General features: G+C 42.0%; 1 protein-coding gene across 6 annotated transcripts in view; it reads right to left on the bottom strand.

Moving 5' to 3' along the window:
- Nucleotides 1-15,677, bottom strand: part of LOC102932338 (protoheme IX farnesyltransferase, mitochondrial) — a 157,419-nt gene that overhangs the window by 68,436 nt on the left and 73,306 nt on the right. The window lies entirely within an intron of this gene.

The following is a 15,677-nucleotide window of genomic DNA, read 5'->3' as shown; positions in this document are numbered from 1 at the left end:
GCTAGACCTATGAATTCTCGAATTTTTAGTGTACTGTACAATGAAATGGGTAGTGTTCATGTACAACTTCTTCTTCATACAGAAGTACGCTGGTGGTCAAGAGGCAAAGTATTTACTCATTTGTCTGAGCTACATTCAGAAATACAGCTATTTCTAACAGACCATCCATTCCAATTGAAAAGCTGTTTTGAAGATTAATCCTGGCTCTCATGATTGAGTTACCTCTCTGATACATTCACACGCCTAAATGAGCTGAATGCTGGGCTGCAGGGAGTTTCAGTGACTATATTGGATGTGCAAGACAAAATCAATACAATGATCAAGAAACTTGACTTGTCTGCTAGTCACGTAAAAAAGGATGATTTCAGCTCATTCCCAACATTGGAACGTTTTCTGTCTGAAAATGAACTGGTTCTTGACAAAAAAATTAAAAATGACATCGAAGAACATCTTGTTGCTCTTAAGCAACAGTCTGAAGATAACTTTCCAGTAGAAGCAGAACCAAACAACTGGATACGTAATCCTCTCAGAACTGAAATCAGTGAGCTGTCCTCTGGTTTGTCCAATAAGGCACAAGAGTGCTTGTTGGAGCTTCCTTGTGACGAAACATTATGGTCAGTATTTAAAAGACATTCCCTAATTGAGTTTTGGGTTCAAAGAACTGGACAAAGCAGTGCATTTGCAGACAAACCAGTGCGTTTTCTGATGCCATTTGCTATTACGTAATTGAGCAAGACAGGATTTTCATCACTTACCACCCTCAAGTCCAAATACAGAAGCAAGATGAATGCTGAACCTCACCAAAGGCTAAAGCTGACAAACATTACACCCAACTTCCCTGAACTTTGCTCATAAAAACAGGCACATCCATCATATTAGAAAGGTAAGACTACTCATATTAAAATGAGTTGTGTGCTTTTATTTGTAGAACAAAAAACAATTATTATTAAGGTTTTTTTTATATAGTGCTTTTATCCAAAGCGATTTACGATACTTAGCTAATGGTACAAACAACATTTGGAAAGATCATTAAGTGGTCCGCTGAGACCCTCAGCAATTTTCAAGTGGTTCGCAAAAAAAAAGTTTGAGAACCACTGGGTTAACAGAAACACTTTAAACTCCACACATCAACAGGGAGCCACGGCAAATCACAGAGCCCTGGTATGTTTTCATTGTGAAATATTCTGCTCAATAACACAGCAGCTGCATTCTGCACTAGCTTGTTTCCAAATGGTTTTAAGGTATAGCCGCATATGGGGCTCATTCCTGCAAGATGCTAAGCACCTTGCATCCTGCAAAGCATATAAGCACATGCTCAACTTTGTGCATGAGTAGTCCCATTGATGGCAATGGGGCTATTCAAATGCTTCAGTAAAGCACGTTTAAGTGCTTTGCAGGATCGGGAACAGAGTGCTCAGAACCTTACAGGATTCAGACTCTTGAGTGCATGGCAGCAATTTAAACCTGAGGCTGACAGAAGTGCGTGTAACCCACACACCTCCTAGGTGCGGTGTTCTGTCCCATGTAGTAGCAATAAGACCACTTACAGAGAGAGATTAATGAGTCTGCTCTACAGCTTTAGCTAAGAGCCAGTTGGCTTTTAGCTCATGCGGTAGAGGCCTATGCACTAAGGCCCAGAGGTCCCAGGTTTGGTCCCGCCTGCCGATGACCAGGGTCTGTCGGCATTACACATGCACCACAGTAGCAAGGTTCACACCCAAAAGGGAAAGATGCAACCTCCTGTGACTGTAGCTTTGACTCTGCCGCTTCCAACATGCTGGATGAAGCAGCTATGCTGGTGCATCAGACCATGTATGTTGGGAACCAGAGCAGCCGGGCAAATGGGAAGGAGACTATGGGTGGGAATGCTTCACAGGCAACCCAACATGTTGCCCTTTACTTGGCAGATTTGTCATGTCACAATCTAGCCCTATAAAAACAAGGTAAAGCACAACAGAGCAGTGCACATATCTCTACACACTGTGAAGTGTTCCTCTTGCATATCTAGAAAAATGGTGTGGTCCTTTTATGTTTTTAAAAAGACTTTTGCCCATAGCCACAAGAATTCAAACTCCTGGGTTTGGATCTGCCCGAAACCATGTACCTGCTTCCCTCCCATACTGCGTTTGTTTTGTTTGAAATGGGGGAAGTGAAGGAGGGGACTTGTACATATTTAGCAGGCTCATTTCTACATTCTTACAACTATTTATATTATACTGTTGGAACGGTATTATATTTTTTAGGGACAATTATCAAGAGTTCAATAAAATCGTATTTATGACTTACTATAATGCACTTTGAATTACTTTGCAAAGTCATTTATAACTTATAATTTAAAAACACAACCAAACACTCTAACAATTATCTGAATGCTGAAGATAAGGAATTGCACTTAATCAATATCTAGCTTTAATTACTGTATGTGCCATAACAATATTTATTAGCCCAGATCCTCCAAGTGTGGCGCAGCAGCCAGTAAAATCTGACCCTAAAGATGGCTTTCCTTACCCAGAAATCCTCTTGTGAAGAAAAGTCAACACTAGTGGAAGAGCCCCCACATTCCCTCACCTCCTTCTTGCTGCTGCCATAGCTAGGAAAGAGGTGCATGAGTGGGCAATACTGTGCTATGCTGATACTCAGCTATGTTTTCAGACTTTTGTGGCCACTGCAGCCTGATATAAATATATGCAGCTTTGAGGCTGCTCTTGCATGGCACAGGAACCCCGTACAGAACAGCAATTGGAGCAGGAGGAGAGGAGTGCAAAGTTGGGCTTTAAGACATCTTTGCACATACCTCCTGACTTCCACTTGGTGCAGTTTATCTGCACAACAGGACCTAGCCCATTATTGTTACTCAGCTATCACCTGAAGTGATAAAAAGTTATTAAGAGCAGCAATCCATTACACTCCATTTCCTACCAGGCACTTTAATATGAACCAGCACAAGCCAATTATTCCCTTGCATTACATGCAAATGTGTTCTTACTACATCTACTCATGGTTGATACCTTTTGCTGTCTTATTATTTATTTGGTGCTAATTATTTGTTACAAGGAAAACAAATGTGGGGCTTTGTGCAGAATAGCAGGTATGCCTGCTTATGGATATTTAAAGATTATTTTAATTTCATATGCCTGATCATGCTAATGTAATACCTAATCTACACATTTGGACAAACACTTTTTGATTTTGCAAGTATGCTTAGCTGTCGTTATTGACAGCTGTACAAAATTGATTTGCTTCAGTGACTATTTGCTGTGCACACCGCTGAACAAAAAAAAAAACAAACAAAAAACACCCCCCATCCCCGTTAGCCTCTTCACTACATCCATTTAATTTACCATAGGCTACTGCAGTGCTTTATCTGCTGTGCAACAACATGCTAACTGTACAAAATCAGGTAATGAAAAACAAGGTGCCCCCTGAGAGAATACTGTAATTCAGCCAATAAAAAGCCAAATTATAGACCAGGGTGTAACATGACACTGGCATTTATTAATATTTAATGTCTGAGAAAAGCATATAATAGAAAATGGTCCAACAGTCCTTGGGCTGCATGTATCAGACAAAGCAAACTTGATTTACAAGTGACACTACCTCTTAAAAATAATACTAAAAGCAGGTTGCAAGGACTCTTCCTTTAAAATATTTAACTAGTTTCATTATGAGAGTCATAAATCACAGCTTTAACATATGGCAAATTTGGGGAAACTGTAATCTACAAGAAGAGATTATTGACCCTGGACAGTAACTGTGGTTCTTCAAGATGTGTCTCCTTATGGGTTCTCCACTTCAGGTGCACATGTGCCTCCCCGATGGGAGATTTTCCATTAGCAGTGCCCCATTTTGCCCGCACATGAGTCCTACACGTCCTTGGGCCACGCACCCAGGCTATACTGGACAGAGTGGTGAACCACCCTCAGTTCCTTCTCTACCCAAACATCTCACAGAGAACACTCCAAAGCCATGGGGAAGAAGGGCAGGTAGTGGAGGGGGACACATCTCAAAAAACCACAGTTACTTCACAGCAGGATGAGCAACCTCTTCTTCTTCTTAGTGTCCCTATGGGTGCTCCACTTCAAGTGACTCCTAAGCTGTAACCTTGTAGAGAGGGAAGAGCTTCAGAATTGAGTCCAGAAGTGAAAACAGAACAGCACTACCAACTACCACATTGGATCTGGAGGCATGGATCAAGGGAAAGTGCTTAGAAAACGTATGTATTGAAGCCCATGTAGCAGCTTTACATATGTCAAATACTGGAACGTTTTTGAGTAATACCATGGGTGGTGTTTGTGACTTGGAAGAATTTGCTCCACCCTGTAGGGGGGGTTGAGCACTGGCTGCATTGTAATAAGCAACAATACGCTCAGAGATCCACCTTGACAGCCTCTGGGTGGACATTGTGGATCCCTTGGATCCGTCTGCGATGGAAACAAATCATCTAGGTGACCTCAGAAATTGCTTGGTCCTATGTAGACATAAGGTCAACACCTATCTGACATCTAAGGTATGTATGGAGCCTTCCTGCTGAGACTTCTGGGTTTTTTTTTTTTTTGGGGGGGGGGGAGATGAATGGACTGGTTAAGATGAAATTCCAATAATACCTTCGGTAAGAATTTTGGGTGAAAGGCTGATACAGCATCCAAGTGAACTTTGACCGTGGTAGAGCAGATAGACTCTAGCCCTGCAAACCACTGAGGAGCCATGCCCTGAGGCAGAGGACTCCTAGGTTGGGATGAAGTAAAACTACCTGTTTCTTGGAAGAGGAGATGAGGAATGATCAGAAGTTTGATTGCTGGGCAGATGGACAGGTGAAGCAGGTAAGGATGCCAAGCTTGTCTTGGCCAAGTTTGAATTATAAGAATAACCCTGACTTTGTCCTGTCTGATCCTGTTTATTACTCTCAGTATTAAGAATACTGGGGGAAATGCATAGAATAGGCTTCATCTAACGTGGGAGAAAGGCATCTCTCTTACTGTTCATAGAGGTGCCAATAAGGTCCACCTCTGGAAGTCCCCAATTTTTGAATATACCATGGAGGGTTTTTGAGAGTCCAATTCCCATTTGTAGTCCTGGGAGAAATGCTTCCTGAGAGCATTGGCTGTGGTGTTCTGAATGGCGGGGAGGTAGACAGCTGAAATATGAACATGATGGATTATACACCAGTTCCAAAATTTCATTGCTTCAGCGCACAAAGAGGGGGCTCTTGCCCCTCCTTGCTAATTGACAAAAAACACGCAAGCCACATTGTCCATCATGATCCTGATTGATTTGCCTTTGAGGAGGAGAAGACAGGCATTCCTGACTGTCCTGACTTCCAACAGGTTGATGTGGAGACTGGTTTCTTAAGACAACCATCTGCCCAGGACTGTCAGATTATTGAGATAAGCTCCCCATCCCAAAAGAGATGCATCTGTCGTCACGGTGATCACTGGAGTTGGACGAAGGAAAGGAATGCCTATACCAACATTGTGCTGATCTTTCCACCAGTCTAGAGAATCATGTGATGGGGAACTGAGACTTGTTTGTCTAAACTGTGCTTGTTCAGTAAATAGGTCATTCTGAGTCAGCCCTGGAAGTAACGAAGGCATAGCCTTGCATGATTGGTAACAAAGATGTAAGTTACCATGTAATCCAGGAGTTGTAGACAGTTCTTTACTGAGGTTCAAGGAATCTCTTGAATGGTCCTGACTAGATTTGATAACATTATGAATCTGTGCATGGGAATGTAGGCCCTGGCTATCGGCGAATCCAAGGACACCCCTATGAACTTTATTTTCTGTACAGTGGTTAACGTACATTTTTTTACATTGAGTTGAAGACCCAATTCCAGGAAAACAGAAAGGCCCTTCTGAGTGGATGACAGGACTGCTGTGTAAGATCAAGCCTTGAGTAGCCAGTCATCGAGGTATGGGAACATTAAAATTGCTTCTTGACAAAGGTACGTAGTCACCACCGCTCGGATGTTTGAAAACTCCTTTGGAGCCAAGGAAAGTCTGAAGGGAAGTACCCAGTGTTAATTAATCAGAACATCACACAATAAATAAATAAATAAATAAACTAAAATCATTGGCTACATCTTCCCCCTTTGAGGAGGTATTATTTCTCTATTAAGTGATAATATAAGAAGAGCCCTTTCACATACATATTACATGACAGTGTAAGCAATAATTAATACAGTAAAACACAGCAAACATAATTGATAGAATATTTAAAATTTTATATGTAACAACTTTATATGCACACCATTATTTTATACTTATTGTGGATTAGGGGTTTGGGTTTTTTTTTAGAGCTTATTTTAAGTGACAGGTTTCAGAGTAGCAGCCGTGTTAGTCTGTATTCGCAAAAAGAAAAGGAGTACTTGTGGCACCTTAGAGACTAACAAATTTATTTGAGCACAAGCTTTCGTGAGTTACAGCTTACTTCATTGGATGCATTCAGTGCATCCGATGAAGTGAGCTGTAGCTCACAAAAGCTTATGCTCAAATAAATTTGTTAGCGTTTAAGGTGCAACAAATCCTCCTTTTCTTTTTATTTTAAGTGGTAGATTCTTTTTTTTTTTTGCATTGTGGTACATAATTATAATTATATAGAGCGTTTGGAACTTGATGTGGGCTTCTGTTATGCATGTTTTTATAATATTTACATTTTTATATATTTTTCTATATTAGTTTAGCTGCTGCTGGTCATGACACAGGTACCAATGGTGGAGCTGTGCTTGATGGTACTGGCCTGGAGGGCTTATACTTGTCCTCTTTGTCCCATGTAGATGGTTCCGAGGCTTGGTCAGAGCTGTGTTTGCCTTTAGATCAGCTCCAAGACTTTCCAGTCCCACCGCTATCAAAGGAGTCTTTCACTTCTACAGTACAGAGAGGAGAGGCCGAGGCTTCTCAGAGCATTGATCTAGCGGGGAAGCAAGGTCTTTTAGGAGCAGTCTACTTACGAAGGGAGCCAGAGCGCCTCTTCTTGAGAGCCTTCACTGAGGTCATTAGAGTCTTCCCTTTCCTGGGGGAGACCTAAGCCAAGCTGAAAAGGATGCTGTATCTGTCCAGAGACTGGTGTCTGGGGGGAGGGGGTCTCCTGACCAGTCTCTAAAGCAGGGCAAAATGAATCTTCCACCACCAATAGCCTCAGCTTGATCTCCACCTTGTCCTAGATTTAAGGGCCAGGCAGAAGTTACACTCCTGGGGAACATGTGACTCTCCCAGGCAGCATGCACAGAGTGGCTGGCGCTAATCAGGATACCTTCCTGCAAAATGAGGCCATGTTTGAACAGTGGAGAGGCCAGGATGCCCTTCCAAGGAAAGTAAGCCTCCTTTGAGAAAGGGAGGGAAACAAAACTAATCCTGTCATTACTAACAAAGCCTAAATCAACTAACTATAAACTATTTAACAACTAAACTAACAACTCTAATATAAAGAACTTTTGCCAAGGCACACTCAAGGTGGACATGCTAAGGCTCCGTCTCAGGCTGAGGCGGTTGAGAAGAAATTGAGGGAGGTTCACCTGCACAGTCCTACGTAGCCTCAGTGCGTGGCATGACAATGTATATGAAGCATGCATGGGCCAAACGGACACTGCTAACAGGAAATCTCTGATCCAAGGGCTTGAGAAGCGGATGCGCACTTGAAGTGGAGCTCCCATAGGGATGCTACTCAAAGAAGAATAGATAGTTTATAAATGACCTACTCATGATATCTTAATTTTAACAATTTTCCTTGATTACTCAGATGTCTACTAAAGAGTGATATACATTTTTGTATGGGTTTTTCCCATTAGTGCTGTATTGCAAGTGAACATTTTTACATCACTTTACTCCAGCATTTGCTGCTCTAAGAGTCAAAGGGTGTTTAGTTTCTTATAATCTGAAAAGCTTTAAAGTTGAAATTGACACCATTATCAAAGGCACCCTGATACTTTTTTTGGTCTCTAAGGAGTAACCTAAGTGAATCGTCACATCTTCACTTGTATCAGACTGAAAGAAAGATCAGGGGGTTTTATATTTTGGTAATGGAGCATTTAAAGGATAACTAGCAACTTTTCCCCTACAGAAGAGTTATACTGAATTTAACAGAAAGACATAACTTTTCTATCACGCATTTTCTTTCTAATCTTTTTATAGACTATAATGGAAAGTTATCGCTGTACTATGGAATTTTATAAGACAGTTTAAAACAATTATTAAGTCTACAGTTGAGAGTCAATTCAGTCGAACCCTATAATATTTCTATCAAATCATATAGACTTAATTCTTATTAAATTGTTTCCCACAAGGTTCTCTCTCCATCCAGCTATATTTTTTATGCACAAGGTAAGTGTTTATCAAATGTGGTAACGGACTTCAATATACTAAGAATAAATTGAATTAACATAGAGATAGCAAAAATTTATTTAACCAAATAGCACGATATTTGAAGGGAAAGTCTAGAAGCCATCTTCTGTTTTCTTTTCTTAACTATTCCCTGCATATAGTGCCTGAACTAGCCATTAAACTGAATCAGCACAATATTATGCTCTCTTATTTAGTTAAAGGCTGGATGACAAAACTATATAGTCACAAGTCAAGTTACAAAGACACTTATATCCAATAAACAGGTCTCACCTTTTCCTCCCCTTCATCAAGAAGGAAAGCGGAATGACAGCCTCACAATGACTCATTAGAAAGCACAAACACGTGAACCTGTTGTAGGGGCATCAAGTCATCAGTCTTTCGAAAGCCGTCAAGAAGTGTTTGTCATTCCAATACTGCTCATATCTCCCAAACTCAAAGATAAAACTCCAAGATAATACCCCCATTAATCTTAGAAAAAGTTAAAAGAGGAGTCAAAAAATAAACAGTACCGAGTCATGTTACCAAGCAGGATTCCATATGCTATTAATTTCAACTTAGAAACCAGTTAAGACACCTAATCAGCCATTACCCTTCTGAAGGTTACAAATGCCCTATCCACTTGCTTAGAATAAATAAAAAGTGATATTTTCAAATACTTTAGAAAATGTTTAAGCAAACAAGGTGGGTTGGTTCTGGCATTCAGCAAGAGGACAATTTTCACCACAAGCAGTGGTACAATTATGGAGCATGTTTCTGATCTGAAAATATGGTGAAGGCTATCTCTTAGCATGATTTTTCATTGTGTTTAAATAGGTCATCTTCAATACAAAGGGGTGAAGTCAAAAGATACAGATGATACCTCTCATAGCCCCAGTATAATCAGCTACATAGAAGGATATGGAGAATTGTGTTTTGTCTTCATTAAACTCAATAGCTGCTAGCACAGAATGGCTTCTTGCTTTTAACAAGCTGTTGACCAAAACTGGACAAATCCAACATAAATAGAAAACATTTCCTGATTATGTCAATGTGCAGGAACTGTAATGAACTGGGCTAGCTAATAAATATTTTGCATTAACTTGCACTTAACAATAGTAAGCATACTATGATCAAGATTCTCGAAGTTCTTTGTGATTATGAAAGACTAACAGCCTCCCTTGTGCTATAGGTAAATATTACTTCTCTATTCCAAATGCATAAATTGAGGAGCAGAGAAGTTAAGTGTCTTGGTCAGGGTCATACAGCAAATCAGTAGCAGTGTTAGTAACGGATCCCTGAACTCTAGTGTCTAGTATCCTCTTCTAATCTACAAATCACACTTCCTCCCTATATGTTTCACAGTCTGTACCAACAGCCTTGGTTAGACACAATGGTCTGTTTCATTTTTCAAGAGACTTCTTCAAGGCCATAGACCATTCATTAATACTTTTCAACAAACGATATTTTGAAAAGATGTGACTCACAGGGTGGGAAATGTGAGGGCAGTCCTAACAATTTATTTATTGTTTATAAAAGTCACTAGTCATTACAACGGCAGAATATGATACCCTCATATTTACTGGCTCTGTTGAGTCTCAGTATTGCCAAAATCAATGTTGTTGGATAACCATACTGTTAGGAAAGTGAAGGATGTGCAAATATTAGCCCACTTTTTAAAAATTATTCAGCTTATACTGTAAAACTATGCAGTTTCATAATAAAGGCAAGAACTTTTAAAGATTCCCTGCGGGGGGGGGGGGGGGGGGACATTTTGTATCCTTAATAATGCCCCCCCCCCCAGCTTCTCCCACTTTAAATGTGTTTTATAATCTTCTGCTCTGTGCCCCCACTATCATCAGCAACTTTCTAGATAAAAGGGGCCTGATGAGGCTTCCTTCTGAGTTGATAAACACTAGTTCTTAATCATCTGAAGGGAATGTGAAAAGCTTTGCACAATGCTCATATAAAAAACACTCAGTGCATAAACAAACTGATTCAAACTTTTCACCTGAAACCTGGAGTTCATACAATGGTGTGATCACAAAATAGCGGTGGGTTTTCAGATCTCCTGGATATTGACATGAAGATAATACCATTACAGATTCTTCTCACAGGCACTGCAATCCCTTGCCTTTTCAGTGCTCACCCTTATAAAGCTGGCTGAACAGTTACCAGATACTCAAATTTGCATCTCTATGGCACAGATTCCCTCCAGTGATACAAGAGTTTGCTCAGCAGTTTGTATTTCAAATGCTTTCCTGACTGTATGGCTACTGGGGTCAGATTGCTTTGGCTGTGCTGGACTTACCCTTGAACCCTGAATTTTATGAAGGTCCAAGGAACATCTAAATCTTAGTTAAACAGGACGGTTGGATAACTGAGGTTTTACTCAATTACAATACATAAAATCATCCAAAGCAACAAAGGAATAGACTGAGGTATGCCAAGCAGAGAGGGATCAAGCCAGTTTCTAGAGCTGGTTGAAGGACGACAATTCTGTCTCACAGCAACTTTCAAGGTTTAGAAATTTGTTTTTGTTCTGCATTGCAGCAAAACGAAACCTTTCAAACATTTTTGCAAAAATGGAATTGTATCAAAATGTCTGCTTGCACCTCGAAACCTGAGCTTTTAGATTTGGGGAGGTGTGGGTGTGTGATGTTTAAGTCCCTTTTCTACCTGATTTGGAGCAGAGTGTTTCATCCCAGATCACTCTGAATCAGGGAGAGCAGAGACCTGAGCATGGGTCTCCCACATCCCAGATTAGTGCACTAACCACCAGACTAAAGAGCATGAAGATTTCTCTCTGTCAAACCCCTCTCCCTCAACTTTTCTAATGAAAATTTTGTTGAAACTGGCAGGTCTCTGAAAAGAGACAAGGTGGGTGAGGTAATATCTGTTACTGGATCAACTTCTGTTGGCGAGAGAGATAAGCTGGTCCAATAAAAGACATTACCTCACCCACCTTGTTTCTCTGATCTCCTGCGATGGACACAGCTACAACACCACTGCATATAGGCCTCTGCAAAACATTTTGCCTTTGACGAAACAGCACATTTTGATTAAATGAAAATGTTGAACACCGCAAGCAGCCAGCTCTATCAGTTTCCTCATGGCCTGACTCCTCTGCAGGGAAGGAGAAGGGAACGAGTCCCATGGAGCTCCAAGATGTTATCTTCTCCCAGGAGCTCCACAGCACCAAAGCTCTGTTCCTGCAGGTCTTACGAGCTCTATGGGAGCTGTGGCCTTCAATCAGTGTAACCCCAGGGAGCAGACTTGAGACTTGGGCCAGGTCTATGCTACTAAAGATTTACTGGTACAGCTACACTGGCAAAACCTGATAGTGCAGACACCATTTACACTGGTTAAAAAGTGCTTTTACTCATAGAGCTTATTCCAGTTCCCACAGTGAAATAAGCTAAACTGGCAAAATCACTTTTTTGCCTATATAATTGTATCTACACTAGGGCTTTTGCTGGTATAAAATGTTGCAAGAGGTCATACCCCCCAAGCAACATTACTATACCATCAAAAATGTATTGTGTAGACCAGGCCCCAGTTAACTTGGCATATCAAATAACCAGAATTCAGTAAATTAAGGGTTGCACTGCATTACCTCTGAGAGCATGTCTACACTGAGACCATCAGGAAAGTTAATCCAAATTAATGAAAGGTGTGAATTTAAAGTGCATTATATAAAGTGCATTAAATCCCTGTGTGAACCACTCACATTCACCAGTAACGTGGCCATAGCTCTCTCTAGCTTAAATCACAGGTAAATTTAGCGTAACTTTCTGCGCAGACAAGCCCTGAGACACACTGATAGGATAACCCTTAAATGAAATGCAATGAAAGAGTATTACAACAGCCAGTAATACTATTTATTTACATGGTAAAATTCATATAGAAAGCACGAAATAAAACTGGAATGTACAGAAAAGCACATGGTTAAAAATATACCAGGGTTTGTATGTGCTATTGAAAAGCTTGTGCTATAGAGAAAGATAAAGAATTAAAGGAATCATAGTGAGACTTCTGCCTTAGGAGCTGCCACTGACCCCAGATATTTATTTAATGTGACTGCATTTTTACATTGTTTTAAGACTCCTAAACTACAAATTTTACAAGTCACTTAAACACTGCACACACTATGAAAATGATTTGCAAAACTACTGGGCTAGTCAATAAGTACAGGGTTTTTCTGGTAGTTGTCCACCGTTCTTACCATTTGAATAAATCCACAACCAAAGCTTTTATTGCAGAATTTAAGTAGAAGAACTGCTATATGTTCACAATTCAATTAACAGAAAAAATATTGCAAAAAGAGCCATCGGCATGTAGCTGTTGGAATGATACAAATGCAAATGTCTCATGTTGTGCTCTTAGCAACGTGAAAGGAAGGAACAAAGAAGAACTAATTAGCAAAATAGTCTTGGTGTTAAGCACCCAACTGCAACTGAAATGTAGACAGGCGCCTAACTCCCTTAGGCTCCTTTGAAAGTCCCAGACTAATGTGCATTTTGTATATTTTTAAAAGTTACAAATGATTAAGTACATCCCCTATATTAAAACACTCATAAATTAAAATAGGTTTAGAGGGCTGATTGTATAGCTCATAAATACTTCATTTACACAAGCATATAGATTTACTGCATAAATATTTATAGTTAGGAGGTTTATTTTCCAAATCTACACTGATTTTTTGTTGGCTTTAACCAGTGATATTTTTCCTGAATTTCCACAATTCCAGATGCTTTGCTCATACAGACTTGATGGGGAACAGTTGTCCTTATTAGCAGACAAGCTGTTGACAACTCAGTCAAGCTTCTAAAAGCTGGCAGAGATCTAATCTGGCACCAAGATCTGATAACTTTAGAGAGGAGAAAAGGAGTACTTGTGGCACCTTAGAGACTAACAAATTTATTTGAGCATAAGCTTTCGTGAGCTAGCTGTAGCTCACGAAAGCTTATGCTCAAATAAATTTGTTAGTCTCTAAGGTGCCACAAGTACTCCTTTTCTTTTTGCGAATACAGACTAACATGGCTGCTACTCTGAAACCTTTAGAGAGGAGAGTCATAGTGGCCTACAAACACACAAAGTCATAAGGAAATCTAGTCAAGCCCTGAATCTTTCCAAGATGCTCCACATCTCCTTCCAGAGAACTTAGCTCAATTACAATGAGAAAACTTGCCTCATGCAATCATTCAGGAGACCAACATCATTCAGTTCCTTAACAGAGATGGTTGTTTTATAAAGGGGAAGGAGAAATGTACTCTGCCCCAAATAGGGTTGCCAACTTTCTAACTGCACAAAACCGAACACCCTTGCCCTGCCCCGAGGCCCCATCCCTACCCCTCCCCTTCTCTGATGCCCTGCCCCCACTCACTCCACCGCCATTGCTCGCTCTCCCGCACCCTCACTCACTTTCACCAGGCTGGGGCATGGGATTGGGATGTGGGAGGGGGTGAGGGTTTTGGTGGGGTGTGGGCTCTGGGGTGGGGTTGGGGATGAGGGGCTTGGGGTGCAGGAGGGGGCTCCGGGCTGGAGCTGAGGGATTCTGAGTGTGGGAGGGGGCTCAGGACTGGGGTGTGGGCTGAGGGCGGGGTTAGGGATGAGGGGTTTGGGGTATGGGCTCTGGGGTGGGGCCGGGGATTAGGGTTTAGGGTGCGGGCTCAGGGCTGGGGCAGGGGGCTGTGGTGTATGAGGGGGTGAAAAGTGAGGGCTCTGGGAGGGAGTTAGGGTGTGGGAGGGGGTTCCGACATGGGGCAGGGGGTTGGTTGTGGACTTTAGGGAGGGGGCTCAGGGCTCGGATAGGGGGTGGGGTGTGGAATGGGGGTGAGGGCTCTGGGAGGGAGTTATCATGCAGGAGTGGGTTCTGACCTGGGATAGGGGGTTAGGGTGCAGGGGGGACTTGGGGTGTGGGCTCTGGCTGGGTGGCGCTTATCTCAGGTGGCTCCCAGTCAGCAGCACAGCAGGGCTAAGGCAGGCTCCTTGCCTGCCCTGACTCTGTGTGGCTCCCGGAAGCGGCCGACAAGTCCGTCTCCTAGGCGGAGGGGCCAGGGTGCTCTGCATGCTGCCCGCGCCTGCTGGCACCGCCCCCACAGCTTCCAATGGCCATGGTTCCCAACCAATGGTAGGTGCGGAGCCAGTGCTCGAGGCAGGGGCAGTGCACGGAGCCCGCATGGCCGCTCTTGCACCTAGGAGCCAGACATGCTGGCTGCTTCCAGAAACTGCGAGGAGCCAGGGCAGCCAGGGAGCCTGTCGTACCCCCGCTGCACCGCCAACCGGACTTTTAGCGGTCTGCTCAGGGGTGCTGACTGGAGCCGCCAGGGTCCCTTTTTGACCAGGCATTCATTCTAGTAGAAAACCAAACACCTGGCAACCCTAGCCCCAAAGTAACCCAAAATTTACTGTCACTTAAAGGTATCTGTAAAAGGATATTTTAAAAATCGGTTTTGATTCTTTAAATTAGATTTTCAGGATTCCTTCATATGTTAGGCCTGGTCTACATAACCATGGCACGTGAGAGCGGTAGCTATGCCAACCTAACTCCCTGTGCAGAGGGATAGGTTGATGGAAGAATTCTTGAGCCATCTTTGCTACTGGCACTCAGAGAGGTGGATCACAGAAAAACCCCTTTTGTTGCTGTGGGAAGTGTCTACACTATGGCGCTACAGCACTACGATGGCATAGCTACAGCACTACAGCTGTGCCACGGTAGTGCACATGGTATGGGTCTTCCCTACTTTTGCTGGAAGAGGTTTTTTTTTTTAATTGGTGGACGGGGGGTGTCTCAGAGATGCTTCTTGTCAGCACTCACATCTTCACTGAAAGAAAGAGGGAGGAATCTTGGTATTTTAAGGAAGATATACTCTTTTCCAACTATTCATTGAGCACTGGAGCTAAATTGGTGTTAGCAAAACAAAAACCACCCACTCTCCAAGTTTAAACCAGTCTGATTAGAAATCCCAAACCCTCTGAACTGATTAGATTTCAATCTCTTTTCTCCTGTGATGTCACAATTTTACTAGTTCTCTAGCCATTATACACTGAGGAAATTTTGCAAGAACTCCCATCGCTAATACTGGTTCGATACAGCCAACTGTAGAAATATTGGGAGCTCCTGCGTAATTTGACAGCCAGCAGAACTGTAAGCCCTATGCTATTTTACCCTGCTGATTGCAGGTCTTATTGACGTGGTGCTCAACTTTTTGGTGGATCATCTACACTAAAGTTCCCAATGTTACTACCACTGGCCGTTCTGGACCAATCAGTGATGGTGGGAAATTTCTGCAAAATTTCCCTTGTTTAGACAAGACAAGTCTTTCACCATAGACAATATCTGAATTTTTAATGTGAAAGATC

The sequence above is a fragment of the Chelonia mydas genome, chromosome 14 (assembly GCF_015237465.2).
Source record: "Chelonia mydas isolate rCheMyd1 chromosome 14, rCheMyd1.pri.v2, whole genome shotgun sequence".
In the NCBI taxonomy this organism is placed as follows: Eukaryota; Metazoa; Chordata; order Testudines; family Cheloniidae; genus Chelonia; species Chelonia mydas.
This window is presented reverse-complemented; position numbering and strand designations above follow the sequence as displayed.